General features: G+C 43.3%; 1 protein-coding gene across 7 annotated transcripts in view; it reads right to left on the minus strand.

Annotated features, from left to right (window-relative positions):
• Window positions 1-12,637, minus strand: part of rreb1b (ras responsive element binding protein 1b) — a 90,563-nt gene that overhangs the window by 9,961 nt on the left and 67,965 nt on the right. The window contains exon 1 of one of the 7 annotated variants that reach the window (XM_060905668.1): window positions 12,188-12,530. The exons of the other annotated variants lie outside the window; for them this stretch is intronic. The gene's annotated coding sequence lies outside the window, so the exon portion shown is untranslated. Of the gene's footprint in view, window positions 1-12,187; window positions 12,531-12,637 lie in introns of those variants that run through there. 7 annotated transcript variants of the gene reach the window in all.

Genomic DNA, 12,637 nt, shown 5'->3' on the forward strand with positions numbered 1-12,637 from the left:
GCCGTACGAACAGGTGAGTGTGCTTCTCTTTATCAGGGAGTGTGAAGTATTCTGTCAGAGATGGTTGGGAGACGGATGTAAGTGCAGAAGGTGTGTTTATTAATACAAGTGAAGACGGTAACAATCCACAGACATAATTGTAAAACGGTGAAACAGGCGATAGGTCGAGTGAGGCACAAACAGGCTATCGTAGACTCGGCAGAAACAAAGACGAGAAACAGGAAATCAGGGATCAGGAAACCAAACAAGGAAATAAGGCTCGGTAATACTTCGCAAAGTAAGTGTGTCTTCACAGTTTTTATATAGGCGTGCTGTTTGCGCCTTAATCCTGTGCAGGTGCGAGTCGTTTATGGCGCGCGCGAGAGTCCGCTTGGCACCATAAAAGTCCCAAAAGTCTATCTGATGCACGCGCCAAGGCATGCAGGTGTGACACTCTGACACGAAATTCGTACAAAATGAATGTAGATATAAATATCTCATCTCATTATCTCTAGCCGCTTTATCCTGTTCTACAGGGTCGCAGGCAAGCTGGAGCCTATCCCAGCTGACTACGGGCGAAAGGCGGGGTACACCCTGGACAAGTCGCCAGGTCATCACAGGGCTGACACATAGACACAGACAACCATTCACACTCACATTCACACCTACGGTCAATTTAGAGTCACCAGTTAACCTAACCTGCATGTCTTTGGACTGTGGGGGAAACCGGAGCACCCGGAGGAAACCCACGCGGACACGGGGAGAACATGCAAACTCCACACAGAAAGGCCCTCGCCGGCCCTGGGGTTCGAACCCAGGACCTTCTTGCTGTGAGGCGACAGCGCTAACCACTACACCACCATGCCGCCCAGATATAAATATCTTATGCCAAATTATTATGGCATGTTACAAAAAAATAAAGAAAAAATCCGAGTCCTCGTCTCCATTTTCCGAGTCCTAATGCAGTTAACGCACGAGTCCGAGTCCAAGTCCGAGTCATCAGTGCTCAAGTCCGAGTCATGTCACGAGTCCTTAAAGGTCCCATGGCATGAAATTTTCACTTTCTGAGGTTTTTTAATGTTAAAATGAGTTCCTCTGACCTTCTTAAGTCACCCCAGTGGCTAGAAATTTCATAATGTGTAAACCAAACTATGCCCAATATTTGAGAATGGCGCGTCAAAACGGCGCGTTGAGAAGCTCTTCCCTTGCCGACGTCAGCAAGGGAGATGATCCCCACGCCCCCCTCTGGATTCCCACCCACTGTACGGCTTGCCCGCCCAGTTGTAGTGAGGAGACCATAGAGGACACAACAACATGGCATCACCTAAACGAGCGAAACATGGAAGTTGTGCTATACATGGATGTGACAACACAGAAAGGAGTCTGTTTTTACTGCCGACGGGAGAGCCCCTGAAGACGCAGTGGCTTAATTTTATTTACTTCAATAATATGCCGTCGAGTCTACCTAAGACGGTGTGTTTGTCGGAAGCATTTTCCTGATGAATGTTTCCACAACTTGGGACAGTACAGGGCAGGTTTTGCACATCAACTGTCACTGAAGCCTGGGTCCGTACCAAGCATCCCTGCCGCATCAGCCACAAACACCGAACAAGTAAGTGTATAACTGTTAAGTCGTTTTGCCGTGTTTTAAAATCAGTGCCACGTTAGCCTTGCAATGGCTACATTAGCTGTGCAGCTAACCGCTTCCTGCAGTTAGCCAGGTACTCTGCGCTACAAAACCAAAAAGCATGCAGCATGCTCTGTTATAATAGCCAATCAAAACAGTTTTTACAAAGACACCCACATTCTTTTTTTTAAGTCACTCGTTCATTTTATTTGTTTGTTTGTTCAGTAAAAACCCAAACATTTGTTGAATTTATTTTATTTCCTCGCGTCGCACCTTAATGACGTCAGCGCGCGGTATTTTTCCCTTCGCGGTTTGTTCCTTCTCTCTCGCCATAGTAAGACACCCACATCCGCTTGTTCTGACCCACTGGAAGTAGCGTCACAGTGCTGTTAGCCAATCAGAGGTAACACGTTTACATTCCATGAATATTAATGATAAGACCCACCCCCACCCTCTACCCTTCCCCGCCTCCTGCTTCTCATTAACAAAACGACGTACTGGGAAAAGCGCTGAAATGGGGCTTTCTCCCAGGAGGCTATATCTACGTGCCGAGGGTTCATTTTGAGAAAGGCTGCGGATATAACATCCGGAAACCTCCACGAGCCCGTTTAAAGCATCAACAAACCACCATGCCATGGGACCTTTAAAATTAGGGCACAAATCGGATTCGAGTACTACAAGCCTGGACTTTAGTCACAGTCTTCATCTAGTTATTTTTCTTCTGCCGTGCAAAGGTAAACTGCACAGTATCTGCATACTGTGTCGGTGGCAAAAGACGATTCCAACAGCATCACCTATTCGCTACTGGACCGTCTTTTGCCACCGACACAATATCCAGATCCTGCAGTTTGCCTTCGCACGGCAGTCTTACTCTTTGTACTTTTCACTACACTGCAAAAAATTGAAAACTGAATTTGAGGAGAAAATGACTTCATACTGGTGAAATGATCTTGCTGCATGGACAGATATTTTTACTTGATAAGACATCTTAGAATAAGTTGGTTGCAATCTAGAACCAGGTTTAATCATCTCAGGATTGGTGTCGGGCGGCACGGTGGTGTAGTGGTTAGCGCTGTCGCCTCACAGCAAGAAGGTCCTGGGTTCGAGCCCCGGGGCCGGCGAGGGCCTTTCTGTGCGGAGTTTGCATGTTCTCCCCGTGTCCGCGTGGGTTTCCTCCGGGTGCTCCGGTTTCCCCCACAGTCCAAAGACATGCAGGTTAGGTTAACTGGTGACTCTAAATTGAGCGTAGGTGTGAATGTGAGTGTGAATGGTTGTCTGTGTCTGTGTCAGCCCTGTGATGACCTGGCGACTTGTCCAGGGTGTACCCCGCCTTTCGCCCGTAGTCAGCTGGGATAGGCTCCAGCTCGCCTGCGACCCTGTAGAAGGATAAAGCGGCTAGAGATAATGAGATGAGATGAGGATTGGTGTCTTGTATTCTGATAATAGGAAATGCTAGATCGTTTCAACTATTTTCACTTGCTAAGATATCAGTTTTTGCAGCGTACGCAGTATAATATGTTGAAGATGTTTCCAAGATACTGTCCTCGGTAAATAAACTGAATGGACCAACAATTTCTGTATAAATTCTGTTTAAGAGAAAAAAAAAACCTTTCACAAGTCATTATACTTACATAATGTGCATACAGTGTGCAAGTGTGTGTGTGTGTGTACGTGCTAGCAATGTTATAATAAGCAATTTAGACATGTTACTCATTGACATACTGTTTGTTCTGGAGAAATATCAAAGTGTATAATTAGAAAGAAACAGAACAGTTTTTTTGTTGTTGTTGCAGCTTTGCATTTACTCTCACGCGAATATTAAATGCAAATTTAGTGCAAGGCTTTGAGGGCTCTCGAGCTAACGAGCTGATGAGTGTGAAGTTCAGCGAACTGCATGAGCTCGAGGAAATGTACATGCTCCATGCTGACAGCAGAGGGCTTTCTCTCCAAGGGGTCAGACCAAAGTTAGTTGAGGGAAAGTCACATTACGACATGCTGGAACGTGTGCTGCCCCCTCCCTACAGCGGTTTGTAGGAACAAACCTACCTTTCAGGTTCCACCAGATTATGTTCCTTATGATGCTTCAGGAGCCAAAGCTGCTGGTTAAACAGTGCGGTACTAAAGATCCTGACTTGGTCGTATGTTGGACTACACGGTTCCTGAGTGCAAGTTCAAGATTCGTTCAAACATCCAAATTGCTTTTGTGTTCCAGTGGATGATGAGGTTTTTTTATTTAACAATTTTATCCATAAATGATTTAAAAATGTATCCAGATTTCATTGGTTAAATTAAAATTGCAGTCATTTGAATGTATCACTTATTAAAAAGATAAAATTCATGGACTTTGAGGCACAGTATATATATGCATCTGAACGCTCCGTCATTTGGCCCTTTATATGCATCAGATGACTCTGTTATTGAAAGGGTACAGGACTTCAAATACCTTGGTGGATATACTAACTGTGATGTGGACATTAACAAGCGTATTGGCCAAGCTTGGGGAGCACTACATTCCCTAGCTAGAGTCTGGAAGTCCCCAATCCAAAAGTCGACAAGAATGAAGGTTTTCAAATCGTGTGTTGAAACCATACTACTGTATGGTTCAGATTCCTGGACGTTAAACCATTCAAGAACAGTCAGATTAGATGGCACATATACCAAGATGTTACGAGCCATATATGGGGTATCCTGGAAGGAACATATTACAAACGCCCAACTGTATGGTTCTCTTCCACGCATTAGCGAAGTGATCCAACGACGACGCCTAGCACTGGCTGGTCATGTGATGCGTAGCAATGAACCTGCTGGAAAGCTCTTGTTGTGGCAGCCAGAATGTAAACGTAGGATTGGTCGCCCTTGTAGTACCTTGAGGCAACTTATCAAGGAAGAAACCCGTTTGAACGATGTTGAACTGGTGAGAGTGATGAACGACGGAGTACACTGGAGAACACATTTTGTCATGGCATCACCAATGTTGCAAGACAATGGATGAATCAAAGAAAGAAGAAGAAGAGGCACAGTAGGAATACTCGGCCTCAATCACATCAGTAAAAAAGGAGCCTTCATTCACATGCTTAATTCATCTGTGAACACTGAGGTCTAAAAAGATTCAAATTTGATGGCCAGAATTACAAAATAAAGCACCGATTCTTGACATTTACACAGTCTAGAGGGGTGTTCACACGGCAACTTTTACTCCGGTGTAGCACCGGGGCTGCCCCGGTAGAGCGTTCACACGGTGCAAAGTTATACCGGTGTAGCCCCTGAAAGCTGCTTAAACCGGTGCAAATCTAACCCTGCTCGGGAGGTGGTTTAAGAAATTTACTCCGGAGTAAATGCTAGTTTGCGGGGCAGCACCGATATAAAATGGGACGTCTGAACGCTACAGGGGTCGACTCGCTACGCGTGAGGAGGGTTGATTACATACGGGCATTGCATAATTTGCATCCTGGTATTTTGCGCTTCCAAAATGGCGAATATCAACAACAACAGAACTGCGTGTCTTCCAGTGTTGCCAGATTGGGAGGTTTTAAGTGCATTTTGGCGGATTTGAACATATTTTGGGCTGGAAACCGTCAGCAGTATCTGGCAACACTGCTGTCTTCATCCACGTTGTTTTCCCGGCGCTTGGTGATGCCATGACAACCGGGAAAAGGAAGTACATTTTCATGCATGCGCATATTTCATTTCCGCATGATTACTATCGTATAGTAATAATCTTTCATTCCTCATGTTACTACTGTGTTTCTTTTTCTTTTATCCCTGTCTTCCTGTCCTGTTCCCCCTCTGTAAGGACAGGCTGATGGTCAATTTCACTGGTAACAGTGACAAAGGGTTCATTCGTATAGCACGGTCGCAAAAACTGCCGTGTGACCGCAAGTGGGGCTGCACCGGTGCTAACACGCTTCTCTCTAGTAAGCAGGGTTGTGACGTGCGAACGCTCCACAAAATTTACACCGGTGTAAGATATATCGCAACAAAATACACCTGTGCAGCATCGGTGCAAATATGTGCCGTGTGAACACCCTTTAGGACTGTTGTATGATGCGTCTGAGAATTTCAGAAGGTTAAAGAAATACCCCTTTAACAAAACGCTAATTTTAAACAGCTTCAGGGTTCATTCGAGTGTAATGCCACACACACACACAAAAAAAAAATTAAGTTTAGGTTAAATTACATCAATGGTGTCAAGTGATCTGGAGGTGGTTTATATTTTCTTTCGTAAAAGCATACTATGTACGGAACGCTAATATCAATGGGCTCGCCAACGCAAATGACAAGCACGAATGGAATACACTTGAGTAAGTGTACATTATTGAAATTTACATTATATTACATTCCAGCCATTTAGCAGACACTCTTATCCAGAGCGACGTAGAACATACCCAGAGCCGCCTGGGGAGCAGTTGGGGGTTAGGTGCCTTGTTCAAGGGCACTCCAGCCATTCATGCTGGTCCAGGGACTCGTACCAACGACCTTTTGGTCCGAAAACTGCTTCTCTAACCATTAGACCATGGTTAGAGAGGCCAATACTTTTACTCAATTACATTTCCGAAAAAAACACTACTTTTTACATTTTTATTTAGACCATCTCTCATCCATCATTTACGTTTCACCTAAAAGCATCCAATCAAACTCAATGTTGGGAGAAAAAAAAAATCAACAATTAGGCCAAAGTGTTATGTTGTGATCTACTTAATTGCATCAATTAAAAAAAATAATTTATTTGTATTACTTTCAGTATTTGAGTACATTTAATAGTAGCAAAGACTTTTTTTTTTTAACCTTCACCTGAAAGTACATTTTTAGCTGGATCCTTTCAGTTTCAATTGACGAAGATTTTGACACATCACCTACACTTTTAGCTCAGTATAATTAGCCAAACCCCTGAAAACAAGCACAGTGTAGGTGCACTGGACTACAGAACCGATTTCGCCAATGAAGACCGGTCCATCATCTTGAAAAATGAATATTTAGTCTAGCTGAAGGCTTTCCATACGTCATCCCTTTACAATCAATCCAAACTAATCTGGCAAAATGCGAGCCACAACAACTGTTCATGTAGCTCTTGACAACAACAGGAATCCATGGACAGACGTTTTATGGAGTGGAAATTCAAATGGCATTTTGGGTGACATCTGACAGGCCTAATACATGTCTACCTCTGTGAGAGCACACATGCCTGACCAGGAGAGGGAGGATAAATGTCAGCAGGCGCAGCGCTCAGAAGCTTGTTTTACATTCTGCAGCCAGGGATGGATATTAATAGCAGAGTAGATGGAGCGAGGGGCCGTCCATATGTGGACCCAACCCCAGTAGCCTGAATCCTGTTCCATCTCACATCGCAGCTCCCTGGCCTGACTCACAAACTCGTCACCAAAGAAAGCCAGCGAACACATTGAGCAAACAATGAGCATACGCCAGAAGATCGAGGAGTTAAGTGTTAAGTGTTCCTGGGTTTCAGATGACTTGATGCAGAATTGCAGAACTTTCCTCCTGCAATGCCTGGACTCTACAGCCAGAGGGGGCTGTGGAGCACAGCAAAAGTTTTGCTTCCTACACTAACTGCCATGTGTTTTGCAATTACGACGGAATATCCAGAGTCGATTCGACCAGTGAGGTCATCGATCACAAAAGACGAAGACCTGCTCTCCTTCACCGCACTTCCTTCTCACATCTGGGACGTAAACAGCCTCAGCGCTGCCTAAAGCATCCAAACAGTACTCAGCCCATCTTTTCACCAAACCCCACCCCCTCCTTTTCCTTCTCGCCCGTTCTCATACACACACACACACACACACACACACACACACACACACACACACTCAGACTCCTTTTCTTCTCCCACCCCCATCTGGAATGCCTGCATGTCTCAACTGCACAAGGAAGGCCTCTATGCTCATCCCATAACCGCGCCACCACAAACGAAAACGGGCGCAAACACACTCTCAAGTGCAGTGTGCATGCAAACAGAATTATCTCTCACACACAGACACAGAAGCTTGTGCAGACATCTCTATCTTAAGGCCCTGATGCAACACGTAGCAGGGGAACTAAAAGGAGGAGTTCACACATCAGCAGAGACATCACAGAGACCTTCTGCTCCTCCTCCATCATCATCACACTCTTCATTATAGAAGTGACAGTTTGGCTAACACATGCTCATGATATTTTATAAATGTTAGCATGATTTCATCTGTGTGAAGTTTTAAAGTCTATATTCGTCCGCTTTTTTTCCCCCTTTTTCTGCTTAGGTGTTATATTTACCGCCTTGTTCTCTGACACTTCCAACGATGTCAGTTGCTGTGCATCGTATCTGTTTACTGTTGTTTTTCCACACAGCAATCGCAGAGCTAACGCTGAGCGCTTTTTGTCGATAGAAAAAGCAGCGTTTTTTTTTTACAAGCTATATGTTCAGTTAAGACAAAATTTAGGAGCAAATCTAACATTAAACGTTTAGCTTTGTTGCTAATCTCATTATCTCTAGCCGCTTTATCCTGTTCTACAGGGTCGCAGGCAAGCTGGAGCCTATCCCAGCGGACTACGGGTGAAAGGCGGGGTACACCCTGGACAAGTCGCCAGGTCATCACAGGGCTGACGCATAGACACAGACAACCATTCACACTCACATTCACACCTACGGTCAATATAGGCCAAGTTTACATTAGACCGTATCTGTCTCGTTTTCTTCGCGGATGCACTGTCCGTTTACATTAAACCGCCTGGAAACGCCGGGAAACGGGAATCCGCCAGGGTCCACGTATTCAATCTAGATCGTGTCTGGTCCGGTGCTGTGTAAACATTGAGAATACACGGATACGCTGTGCTGAGCTCTAGCTGGCGTCGTCATTGGACAACGTCACTGTGACATCCACCTTCCTGATTCGCTGGCGTTGGTCATGTGACGCGACTGCTGAAAAACGGCGCGGACTTCCGCCTTGTATCACCTTTCATTAAAGAGTATAAAAGTATGAAAATACTGCAAATACTGCCCATTGTGTAGTTATGATTGTCTTTAGGCTTGCCATCCTTCCACTTGCAAGCGGTAAGTGATATGCACTGGGATCACACACACAGCGGCTCAGTCCCGAATCGTGGCTCGTGCACTTCACTCGCGCGCTCTGTGAGCTGCGCAGGGCCGGAGTGCGCACCCTCCAGAGGGCACTCGCTGTTCAGGGCGGAGTGATTTGGAGCGCAGGATGCCTGCGGAGCCGAGCGTATCCGTGTATTGGCGTTGCTGTGTGCACGCGAATCGTGTATTGGTGTTGCTGTGTGCACACTACTCGTTTTAAAAACGTTAATCTGATGATCCGCTGATACGGTCTAATGTAAACCCCACCATAGAGTCACCAGTTAACCTAACCTGCATGTCTTTGGACTGTGGGGGAAACCGGAGCACCCGGAGGAAACCCACACGGACACGGGGAGAACATGCAAACTCCGCACAGAAAGGCCCTCGCCGGCCACGAGGCTCAAACCCGGACCTTCTTGCTGTGAGGCGACAGCGCTAACCACTACACCACCGTGCCGCCACACTAGCAAGGTATTACAGAAATATTTTATGACATACAACACACTATTAGATTATGGACACTTAAAAATACACCTCTAACATTCTGTTTTATTTGGAAAGCAGCATTTCTCTGACTTCAGCCATTTTGAGGTAACACTGATCTTGGCAAAGGCAACTCCAGAAACCAAACAGTGCTCAAGAATTTCATAAATGTGTTTAGATATAAACTAAAATGCCTGTCTCAGAGCTAACATTTTCTTAGCCATTTTGATAAAAAGGAGATTTTTGATGCCAGAAATCATTCCTGTGATTATATTTAGCTCGTTAAAGTAGCATGACTTCATTTGTAACACAGCAGCTCGTCAGTATTAGCATTAGCTAGCAAGCACTTCCTGCTAAACAAGCAATGGTTTTACATTACAACATAAAAATAAATGTTAAAGGGTGAAAGAAAAGCATACACTCTTTCCTAACAGTGACACATCGAGGATGTTTACCGTTCTAGAAACTTCTGAGCTTCTCTGTTGTTTTTTTTTTGTTCTTTTAAAGAAAATTACACAACATTTATTAATGTTCTTACAATGTTGCTTCAATATTTTGGTGCAGATCTTAACGCTAGTGTTTTATAACTTTGTCAGGTCTTGTTCAAAGTTACGACTGATGGCTGAACTCACGGATGTTCAGTTTTGCAGTTAAGTGCAATTCCGGTGTCATTTTAGCTGCGTATCGTCTTTTCTAACAAATTTAGCACCAAATCTGACTAAAATCTTTATATTTTCAGCTATTTAAAAGCTAGTCGCTAGCTAATTAAACTGTTGGCTGTATTCATTCATTCATTCATTCATAAGAATTGCGTTCATATGAATTGAACTACTTCAGCAGCTAACATGTAGACGACAGCACAAATTCCCAAAACACTGAGGTAAACTATTATTAGCGGGAACTCGTGGAGCCAAGTTCCATACTTAAAAGAAGATGGTAATACATCAACCTGATTTCTGATGGCTTTTGCGACTGTATGACGTCTGGAACCTGATCGTAACTGCAAGACAACGTATCTCATAAAACACTTGACCACCGGACAACGAAATTTGTAATCTTTATTTCCATAAGATAGATGGGTTTTTAATCCAGTGCTTATTTTTAATTTGCTTTTTTTTTTTTAAATAACGTGGGGTTATTTAAGAACACATTTTACAGAAAATATTTACGACAGTTTCATATAAAACGAGTTAAAACAGTTCTATTAGCCCACTAGCTTGTTGGACAATTGATAGTTGTAACCAGACCAACCAATTATTGTACAGTTCAATAGCAACTACGAGCATCTATCCTTAGTTGTAGATAATCTAAAAGTACTGCCGACTGATATCGATTAGTTCTTATGTACGATAATATTGACTCGTAACAATACAGTAATGATGTAAAGTGAAAGCGCTGGTTCACTGCTGTCCACCAGGCACCCAGCAGAGTCACACCATAATAAATGTGGTGTTGTTTCTGGCGCATGGCATGCGGTGACAGCGAAAAGAATAAATATGTATTCGTAACGGCGATGGTGTATCTAGGGTTAGTGATTTATTGACGTCAAATACACAACGCTACACAATTTGATAGTTCGTTCATGGTGCTATAATATTCAGGGATGAGAATGAGAAATTGTATTTTCAGCTGAAAATTTAATCGGGGGTCTGGGGGCCATCGGCCCCCAGCCAGGTCCAGGGCGGAGCTTGGTTGGGGGTCCAGGGGGCCGAAGGCCCCTGGAAGCTAATGAGTTTTATACATTTTAGACCACTAGAAATGGTCTCAGATTGCTCAGTTGAATAATATTTTCAGTCCAAAGAAGCTTGAGTTTTGGACACTAATAAACAAAAATAGTCTCAATAATGCTCAGCTAAAAAGAATTTTTAACTTCATGCTAGAATGAAAGGAATGATGAATATAAATTAAACACATAAAGACAGAATATTTGACATAATCCTGTAAATGTTTCAGTTACTTTATTAAAGAATGCAGTTACCTCTTTTGCAGTGAACTTGTCTCAACAGAAACACAATTTCCCTGTTGAACAGTTCTCTCAGCTCCCAAAGTCACAGTCACATATAACTAGCAACACTACTCTACGTTTTCAACATATTTACAAAGTACTTGTTCTTTTTCTAGGAATGCTTCATTGCAGAGATGTTTTTTTCCTTTTAGCAGCTAATCTGAATAAGCGATTCGTTTTCTTTTGTGATAATTTTCACCATTTTGAAGCTCTTATTCGCTGTTACATCCTCAATCTCCGGCCTCGTGGAGCACCATGTTGAATGAGTAAGAAAGCGAAATGCGAAGAACCAATCAGAACGAAGCTTACATGTGACATTTTGGCCTTTCCTATCTATGCTCGTTTACCATTGGTCAAATCGCGATATTTCTCTCTCAACGGCCAATCAAATACAGTGTACGTTCTGAACTGCCGACGTAAACAGAGCCTTGTTCCCGATGGTTGACCGGGTCAACACATACCTAACCCCCCCTAAATATTTTCTCCTCGGATTTAGACGATTCACGAAAATGACCCCTGGGTTGATAAAATCCGTGGAATTCCGCGGATCCGTGGAAAATTCCCATCCCTGAATATTATTATCCTATTCAAGTTGATTTTGTGCCCTTGTAAATATTTTGTTTGGACATTCATCAGGAGCTCTGCTTTTAGGCAGTGACTAAATATATATACTAGTGCTGTCAAAGTTAACGCAATAATAACGCGTTAACGCGATCTCAATTTATCGCGATTAAAAAAAAATAGTGCCGTTAACGCAAATTCTAATTTGGCCCTGCGAGTCACCCATAGTTCCTGTTGAGGCTTGTCGCGCGCTGCTTCAATAAGAGTACGTGTGAGTGACGGAGAAAGGCATAGACATATAAACATCCTCGCCGCCATATTGGATGGGGCAAAGTGGAGATTCTTCAACCGTCTCTGGTATAGCGTCTAGACAGTAGCCGAGAATAAAGATGCCTCATTCATGTGCTGCGTTTAACTGTACCAACAGGTTTACCGTCCAAACGAGATCACATGGGATTACCTTTCACAGGTGAGACTGGAAAAATACTTTTCAATACTGTTCCTTCAGCCTTCAGTTTCCCAGCTCATCTCCACCGGGGGGGTGTAGAGTTATAAGCAGTGAGCATTAGATAATACAGCGCTACACTATGATGAACGTTTTTGAACGTATGATGAATGCTTTTATTTTTGTTATCTGTTTTTTTCTTCTTTTATGGCAAATACTTCTCTTCAAAAGAAACTAATGAAGAGTAAAATAAAACTTTTTTTATTTTCACAGTGATATGCACTTTATTTTTCATCCCTTGGTTTTCTCATCTAATATGGAAGTTATGGATGTCAGTGGCTGTGACAAGACGTGTTATGCTCTGCAATAAAAAAAAACAAAAAAACATTGGTACAATGCTTTTTTATGCTGATAAGAGAATTACAATGGTTTTTCATGTGACAAAAATGTGCAATTAAATTGCGA

The sequence above is a fragment of the Neoarius graeffei genome, chromosome 23 (genome assembly GCF_027579695.1).
Source record: "Neoarius graeffei isolate fNeoGra1 chromosome 23, fNeoGra1.pri, whole genome shotgun sequence".
NCBI lineage: Eukaryota > Metazoa > Chordata > Actinopteri > Siluriformes > Ariidae > Neoarius > Neoarius graeffei.